The following is an 8826-nucleotide window of genomic DNA, read 5'->3' as shown; positions in this document are numbered from 1 at the left end:
AATGTTCAGTTTAACATAAATCTAACATTTAGATTTAGATTTAACATTGACATTTTTCCGAGTAAAATAAATATTACAAATTTCACATATATTGCTGTAAATCTGATCAAAAGTACCATAAAAAAATTCACCTACGTTTCTTAAACGTGGTTTGTTGCTGAATGTTGCAAAAAGTTGCTGTTTATTTTACCATATGCAACTTTTCAATCGGCGCCCCATAACATAACCGTATCTTAAGACCCTGTTCATAGTGTGTTGTACCTAAAAAGTTGATGACTATGGTACAGTACAGACATTGACAGTTAAGAATCATACCATCAAGTTTTCAGAATGACCTCAAGATGGAAGATTTCTTGGTAGCTGCTTATTCTTTATTAGTTTAAACCTATAAAGCAACTCCACAAATGCTCCCAATAACTTTTCCTTTTATAGCTGGGTTGCACGCAGTTTATGCCTGGATAGCAAATTTAAAAGGACCAAAGTGACTTTTAAATTTCAAAAGTGATATCTATTGAAAGAAAGCCAATGAAGTCATCTCAAAAATCAATTTGCCATGTAATTTTCAGAGACTTTTGGAGAGTTTGCTCACCTCTGCCGGTGCGCAAACAAACCAAATTGGCTAATTATAAATGGTCCAATAAGTTCTGGTTGGCTGCACAACGTTGGCAGGCAGTGTGAGTTTCTTTTACACTTCAGCCTGTCTGTCCACATTGCAAACTGGCTGCTCCTAAATTACCAGTGGTGTAAATCTATCAAGACATTCATGGAGAGATGAAATATGACTAAAACAAAGCTGGGATTGGGAGAAAAAGAACACACTTCACCTTTCTGCCTCAGTTGTAAAAACATGGGCACCTCTGCTCAGGTGTCACAGTGTTGCTGTTTCAGGTGACAGATGGTATGTTGCTTTTCTTGCAGTCAGATGTGAGTCAGAGTTGCCTCTTCAACATCTCTGGAAAGGATGCCTTATAATAGTCGCCAACCAGTGGTCAGTGGACTATTTCGTGCAGGTCTGCTAAGGAAGAACAAAGTTTGAAAGGTGCACGCACATATGCAATCCCACAGTGGTTGGGGACCACAAAGCTCTGCAAATATTGCAGTGATTCTCTACTCATGGGTCAGGATTTTAAGTGGGTCAGAGATTTTTGTGTACAAGGTTGTGGGCATTTTCAAAATAAAACAAGTTCTGATGGACTACGACTGAGCCCGCGGAACATCTCCGTGCCAAATAGCACGTACCACGTTCCCGTGAATTCAGTGAAATGACTCGGTTCCACCGAGTAAAACAAATGAAATTGTTCAAAGTAAGATCGTAATCTACGTTGAATTGCCTTTGAAATGATATATTACACGACTATGTTCCGATAAATTTAAAAATGACTGGAAAAGAAGCTGCTGGAATTTCTCTGACAGCAATTATTAGCAGAGTTACGGTCATTTAAATTGACTTCAACCCATTTTCATCTATTTATAAAATTCGGCCAGACAGTCTGAAAAAGATGTGAAAAAAGGACATGTCCGGGTATGGTCACCCTATTGTTGACTTCAGCTCTGCTGGCAGTTTGTTCCAGCATAACAACTAAAAGCAGCGTCACCATGTTTGCTGTGAACTCTGGGCTCCACTATCTGACCTGTGTCCATAGATCTGGGAGACCTGCTGGGTTCATATCTGACTAACATCTCACTGATGGATTCTGGACTAAACCCATTCACACATTTATAAACCAGCAGCAGAACTTCAGGGAAAAAACACACAAAATAAACCCAGAGTTTGGTAACTGAGCTCAGAGTGGATAGTTCTTGTATATCAGTGGGTAGAATTTTCCCGGGACAACATTAACTCACTCACTGCCATTGACGTAAAAATACGTCATTTCAAATCCAATCGCTCGCTGCCATTGATGTAAAAATACGTCAAATGTGTTTTTCAACTGGGGTTGCTGGGAGACAGTGTAATGGAGTTTCTTATGAATATCAGGCTTGTACTATGGTGTAGTGACCAACTGGTGACATGTAGATGACAGCAGCACACTTTTAGATGAGAGATTAGCCATGATGATCACCATCAATGGGGAGGGAGAAGCCAGGAATGAGGCAGAAAAAGGCGCAACGAGGGAAGATTGTGAAGGTACCAGCAGCTCACAGCAGCTCAAACTTGACCAGAGCATGTGTGGAACTAAGTGGATAAATGAGAGTGTTGCGATCATGAGAGGAAATGATCGATGAACCGGGGCAAGCAGTGACACCTCGGTATGTCCGAGAGGAGGATGCTGCGTGTGTGGGAACTGATGGGTGGAGAGACTTGGAGGATGGCAAAAATACAATAAGAAAACCATACAACTTTGACCCACATAGCAAAAATAATAATAATTTTGTCATAAAAAGATTTTTGTCAGAAACTGGCGATTTGTGTGAAACTTGCCTCTATTCAACTGCTGATTCAACTGCTGAAGAACGAAACAAGCTAAAAACAAACAAAAAGTAGAGACTAATATTTCAGAATCTGGTCTCAGATTGTCATAATACAGAAAAATTCTGTGGGTCTTTAAAATTCAGTCAAAATGCTCAAAAACGGCTGGTAGCCGTTCTGAAAATGGCTGGCAGTGAATGAGTTAAAACACATGAAGCCTGTCTAAAGACAGTTGCCTCTTAGTGGTGTATAGACTTGTGTAACGTGTTTAAAACTCACGCAACTCTTCCCATGGTAGAGGGCGTGAGTACGTGCTGGCAAGGTGAACTGACAGCTCTGTGGAAAAGCCGTTCTTCCCTAAACACAGTCATGAATGTGTGACACCAAAGGGAGGCAGACTTCATTTTAAAGCCATTTCTCTTCACACACACCTGTTCCCCCCCCCCACTCCTTTCATCTGGACAAGAAGAAGAGTGGGAAGAGGAAAGCAAAAAGGTTACAGCATGGAAACAGACAGATGTGTCACCTGGAGACCCACTGTGATCCTCTTTATTCCAGATTTGGAAAGCCAACCAAGTCCCCTCCCTCCCACTCAAAGGGAGTGTTAATAGTCCCTCTATGTATTCAGATATACATGACCAGAGCAGGCTGTAGTGCAGTGTTTCTCAAATGGGGGTACGTGTACCCCTAGGGGTATGCAATGGCACTACAGGTGGTACTTGAGAAAGAGTGGAAAATTAACAAATAAAGTGTCAGTCTTGGTTCCATCCCAGATGTGAGATGACCAGAAATGATAAGGATGTAGTCTGACAAAGGGGGTACTTGGATTCAGAAATGACACAAAGTGGGTACGTGAGCCAAAAAAGTTTGAGAACCACTGCTGTCGTGTATATGACTGCACAGTGGATGTGTGTGTGTGTATCTGTGTGTGAGTGAGAATCCATCCAGCAGCAAGAGGTTCCCCAGACAACCATCGAAATTCCAACGCTCACTATTATACAATCCACAGGGAACACATCCATTGAAAGAAAAGCAATATACTTGGAAGACACTTACTCCTTGCTGAGATGGATTATGCTACACTGACCTTAACACCGGGCAAAGGTGGTCTGCAAATAAGCCAAACATACCATCTCTTTGAAGAACTTCAGGAAACGTCTTCCCCTTCGAGGTCAAGGCCTCGGTGGAACAAACTGGAAAAAAAACACCACCACCCAACACACCCATGGGGTCAGCAGTGTGCAAACACTGCTGATCTTTCAAGTGCTAAGTTGGTGGTTTCGACACAACAGACATGCTTCTGAGAAAATGGGAAATACTTTGTTTTTCCAGACTACGCTTCATTCATTACCCTAAATATCAAGAGACAGAACCAATAGACTTCTAGCATAACCAAAAGTGGAAAGTACACATTAATATCTGGTTTGGTTTTTAGAGATAATCATACATATATAGATATAAAGAAAACATTTTCCATTCCCCCCCCCATTTGCAATGAGCACATTTCCATCAAACTTTATTTAAAAACAAATGACAATGACAATCTAAATACATACATTTTCAACGATAAACAACAAATATAATCATACAGCCTATAAATAAATTCCATTATTTATTACAGGTTATATAAGAATCGTAAATAACTAATAATGACGGTAATAATGAAATTAAATTTGTAAAACAGCCAAGATAAAGGAACTAAACAAAGATAGAAAAGGAAAAATAATTTCAACTATACATATGAATGAATACAAAAGAGACATTTAAATTTTTTAATGTAAAACTCTGCATCAATAAAATTATATAGTAAAGGTTTATAGGCATTGTGAATAAAAGTCAGACAGATATTAAATAATTAAATTCAAGAATATAAAAATCACCAGCTGGAAAAAATATGTACCTATTTTTTCTTTTATGCATTTATGATGTTTTCAAAAAGTAATCATGTTGTTGATATTAAATTCAAATTTAAGATATAAAATACATTGTGGGGAGCCACTTCCACTGATCAGTTATCTACGATGGCCCATTCATTATGATAGCTAGCGCCATCTAGTGCCTACTGGTGGTACTGGTGTGCAGTTTTTCAATAGTTGAATGTGTTAATCACCAAAATAATCCCCGAGCCTGTTTACCTTCATTTAAAAGTCCTACAGACTCACTTGGACTTTAATCCTGAACATTTTTTTGGACGTTTGCTGTTGTTTTAATCATGCTTGGTTGCACTGGGCTGAATAAAATGTACCAGTGTGGAACAAACTGCCAGCAGAGCTGAAGTCAGCATCCAACATTTTAAAATCAAAGTTAAAGGCACTCTTTTTTTTTCTCTACTGTATTTGATTGAGAGGGAGATTTCTGGTCATGTTGCTGTTGATGTAATGTGTTTGTTGATGATTTTAAATGTTTTTACTGATGATTTTAAATGTTTTCGCTGCTGATTTTAAATGTTTTCGCTGCTGATTTTAAATGTTCTTTTTGATTTTTAAGCTGTTGAATGTTTTCCGTTGCACTTTTTGATCATGTAAAGCACATTGTTGCTTTGTGTATGAAAAACGCTATACAAATACATTTGCCTTGCCTAAAAAAAACTGGCACCTGCACATGTTTATTTGTGCTACCAAATCACATGTGACCCTTATTCTCTGTCCACCCACTTATATTCCAGCTGCTGCGCAGTAGATCCCCTCTAAATGATTCGGAAACAATTTAGGTGAGAGGGGGGACAAGTCACTGCCTCTCAAGTCTCATGTAAGTCCAAAATCAAGTCAAAAGTCCTCAAGTTTAAATTAAAAGCCTTAACAAGTCACAAGTACATAATGTACCACAGCTAGTTCCATTTTACAGAGTAGGTTCATTCAACTGATATAAACAATGAATTACTTGAACAGAGAACATATTTGTCAAATAACAGTGATATACTGACATAATGCCTTTATAAACAAATCAATCCAGTATCTTTTTAGATTTTAAAATGTTCACAGTTCATATGTTAATTTAACCAAACAAACCATAATCATACTGGGAAGTATAAAACATGGTATCATTTTCCAAATCAATTATTAACTAGGCAAGACCTGTAATTGGCAATTGAAAATTGGCAAAAATGACAACCTGTATCTGGATTTGTTGACAAGTTATATAATGCAGGAAAAACAGAAGACTGACCTTGACCTTAAATGTGACATTGACTGAAGGTCAAGGTCACACATTGAAAGGAATTGTTGTTCAAAGGTACCAGTCTGAGCAATGCATCTCAATTTGTGGCCAAGTTATAAGGAACAATTATAATTATTTTTTTGTGAGGTCATGAACTTTGACCCCTACCAATTTTTTTTACTGGTGGGTCATACAGCTTTGATTCAATGAAATAAGATACTCCACTTGAGATGAGCTTTTCATAAATGGAAGCCTCGAACTTGCACAATAAATATTCATAGCGATATAGAACATTTTGTTTTTTGACACTTGACGCAACCTTGACCTTGACATTTTGGCATCAAAAGAGGTCGACAGCCCATGCTTGACATTGCCCCCATGAGATGACATACTTGTCATTAATGCTGCATTAATAGCCTTGGTGGAGTTTTAGGACAAAGCAAGTCGCGGAAGAAAAATAAAAACTAAATTTTTCAATGACCAAATACAATTAATGGTATAACCTTTAAATCCAAAGGTAATCACTCTTGAAATCATTTTCTCTGCTCGTGCACGGACGTGTCAGCCTAGCTTGATGTTTTTAGCAGCTTCCTGATTGGCTGTCAGTTTGTTTAAAGTGCCGTACCGCAGATGTTTGAGACTTATTCCTCATTAATAATAAGAATGATAATAATCACATTTTATGAAATATTTTGTCATATATATAGGTTCAAGTCAAGTCACCAGTCATTTGTTCTCAATTCTAAGTTGAGGTGCAAGTCCTTTGTGATTTTGTCAAGCCGAGTCAAAAGTCCCAAATTTGTAACTCGAGTCCAAACCTCTGATTTAGGTATATACAAATATTTTCTTTACAAATGTAATAGCTGTAATAAATCCCGGGGGACTCCATTATTTAGTATTTACTACAAAGACGTAAAATAACAGAAGTACACACAACTTTTGTGCTCAAGAGCACAGAAATCCATTGGCTTTATAGCATTAGATGTATAATTCTGTTTAGTAAAAGTATGTCTCATACCGTCACTGGACCTTCTTTTTGTATAAAAATGCCTCCCACACGCTACATTTCTATTAGCTGCTTGGGAATACGAGGCTGTATCACATCCGGGACAGAGGATAGGATGGGAAAAAAGGGAATCAATGTCATTTGCAGACGACCTGTAAAATATTTCTGTTTTATGCACCTGTTCTGGGAAAGGGCTTCTCCCACACCACTGGAACACACCCAGAGAAATAACTTAAAAAAGGGTGAAAATAGGAAAACACCTTGTCTCTACATCTATTTGGTTGAAAGAGAAGCAGAGGAAGTAAGAGGGTGTCAGAAAAGGAGTCGAAGTGAGAGGCAAAGGAAATATTGAGGGGATGACAGAAAGGAAAGTAGTGCTCTTTAACAAAGGAATGACAGGCGTTGGAGTGGGAGACGGAGCGGATCAGGGAACAGGAGGAGTGATATAAGATGCTTATGGTTGTTGTGGATTGTCATGACAACGCGTTCACTTTTTTCAAGGTGTTTTTATGCTTTGCTGCTCTCTTATCCCGAGCCAGGCGGATGACTTAAGTCACACCAGGTCTCCTGAGGTATCTGCAGCGGGATATGAGCTTTATTTTCCGGAAAAGGTCTGCGTCTTACAGTCAGAGGTGTCTCTTCACCGCTGAAAGTTCTTCACAGAAGCTGTAAACAAGCTGGACTTTGACAGGTGTTACTGGAACGAGTGAAAAAAACAAATGCTCCTGAAAAACAACTGTGTTTTGGAAACTTTAGTGCTGAGGGTTTATTTTGCTCATACTACAGAAACTTTGGGAACAAAAGTGAAATCTAGGTAAAATGTATATTGCATTAAATGAATATCATATGAATCAGTCAATACACCTCAGGTTCTAATCTGATTTCAATTTTCATTTATGAGTATTAGAGATGGGTGATCTTATCGGCTTTCTGATATAATTGTCTGATATTAGCCATAAAATGTGATAATGGTGACATTGGTGTCTGTTTTTGCACAGATATTGAAAAACCAATATGTGATGTTTGAGACAACATATTTTCATATGGAGAGAGATGCAATGTGTATATCTGTATGGGTAAAAAACAGAAATTTAATGTTAGGCATATCAGTAATTAGCAAATATCTGATTTACCGATATATCATTTTTTTAAATGAAGTAGTTTTCTGCGGCTTTGATTCTAGCATATTACTGTTCTTTAGTGTCACAGATGTTAGTTCTACCTCAGGTGTGTAGTATAAGCTTTCAGTGAAATGATCCCAAACTTTTGAGGCTTTAGGTTGGTTCTTCTTTTGTTCTTCTAATGTTAGCTAAAGCCTGGTCCTAACTGTTTTGGGTGGAGCTTACAGGTTCTCCCCGTCTTGTGGATTTGATCGGGTTCTTTGTGTCTGCTTGGTAAATTGGTGACTGTAAATTGTCTGTGGGTGTAAATGTGCGTGTGATGTAGAAACAACCTGGTTTAGGCAAACCCAAATGGGAAATAGAGCGTGGAATCCAATACGGATAAGGTGCAGTGAAAGATAGAAGGGGAGATTATCTGGAATATGTGTTACATTATAATTGGACATTTCTGGAATTATGTCTGCTGGTGATCCTGTGTCTAATTTCAAACCAAAGGCACCAAAAAGCTTTCAACCTCTTTGCAAATGGGAATTTTCTGACCACGATAAAGTTATATGTTTATTATTTTAATGTCTGTGTCCAAAAGAAGAGGAAAAGAAAATTACAAAGTGCAGCATTGAATATTTATATCTGTCACCATTGGTCAGACATCACAGGTGATGACAGGACCCACCTCGGCATGAACACTACGGTTCACAGGCACTTTTTTTTGGTTCACAGCCATCTTTGTGAGAGCTACACTTCCTACTGGTAAACGCATTAGGATGCAGTGACCAGTGTGAGGGGGTTGAGGTGGGGCAAAGGAACAAAAAAAATAGCACAGGGCAAAAGAAGTGAAGGAGAATGGGAAGAATGGGATGTGGAAATGTAGCGCGGTATTTTAGGATTTCATTCATTTTTTTTATTTTTAAAGAAATCAAGTATGAAAAGTTTGAGTACGTGAGAAATACCCAAATGTATACTATATCGGGACATTTCCTAAGTATGCACGATAAGCACACTACTCATACTCAACTTCCCCATGATGCATTGCGAGCGGAATGTAAAATTGTCTTTGGATGTGCTTCATGCTAATAATCAAACATCCCCTTTTCAAAACAAAAGCATCTCTTTTTTTTAACCCTTTTGTAAAT

Source organism: Gouania willdenowi, chromosome 20 (genome assembly GCF_900634775.1).
Source record: "Gouania willdenowi chromosome 20, fGouWil2.1, whole genome shotgun sequence".
NCBI lineage: Eukaryota > Metazoa > Chordata > Actinopteri > Blenniiformes > Gobiesocidae > Gouania > Gouania willdenowi.
This window is presented reverse-complemented; position numbering follows the sequence as displayed.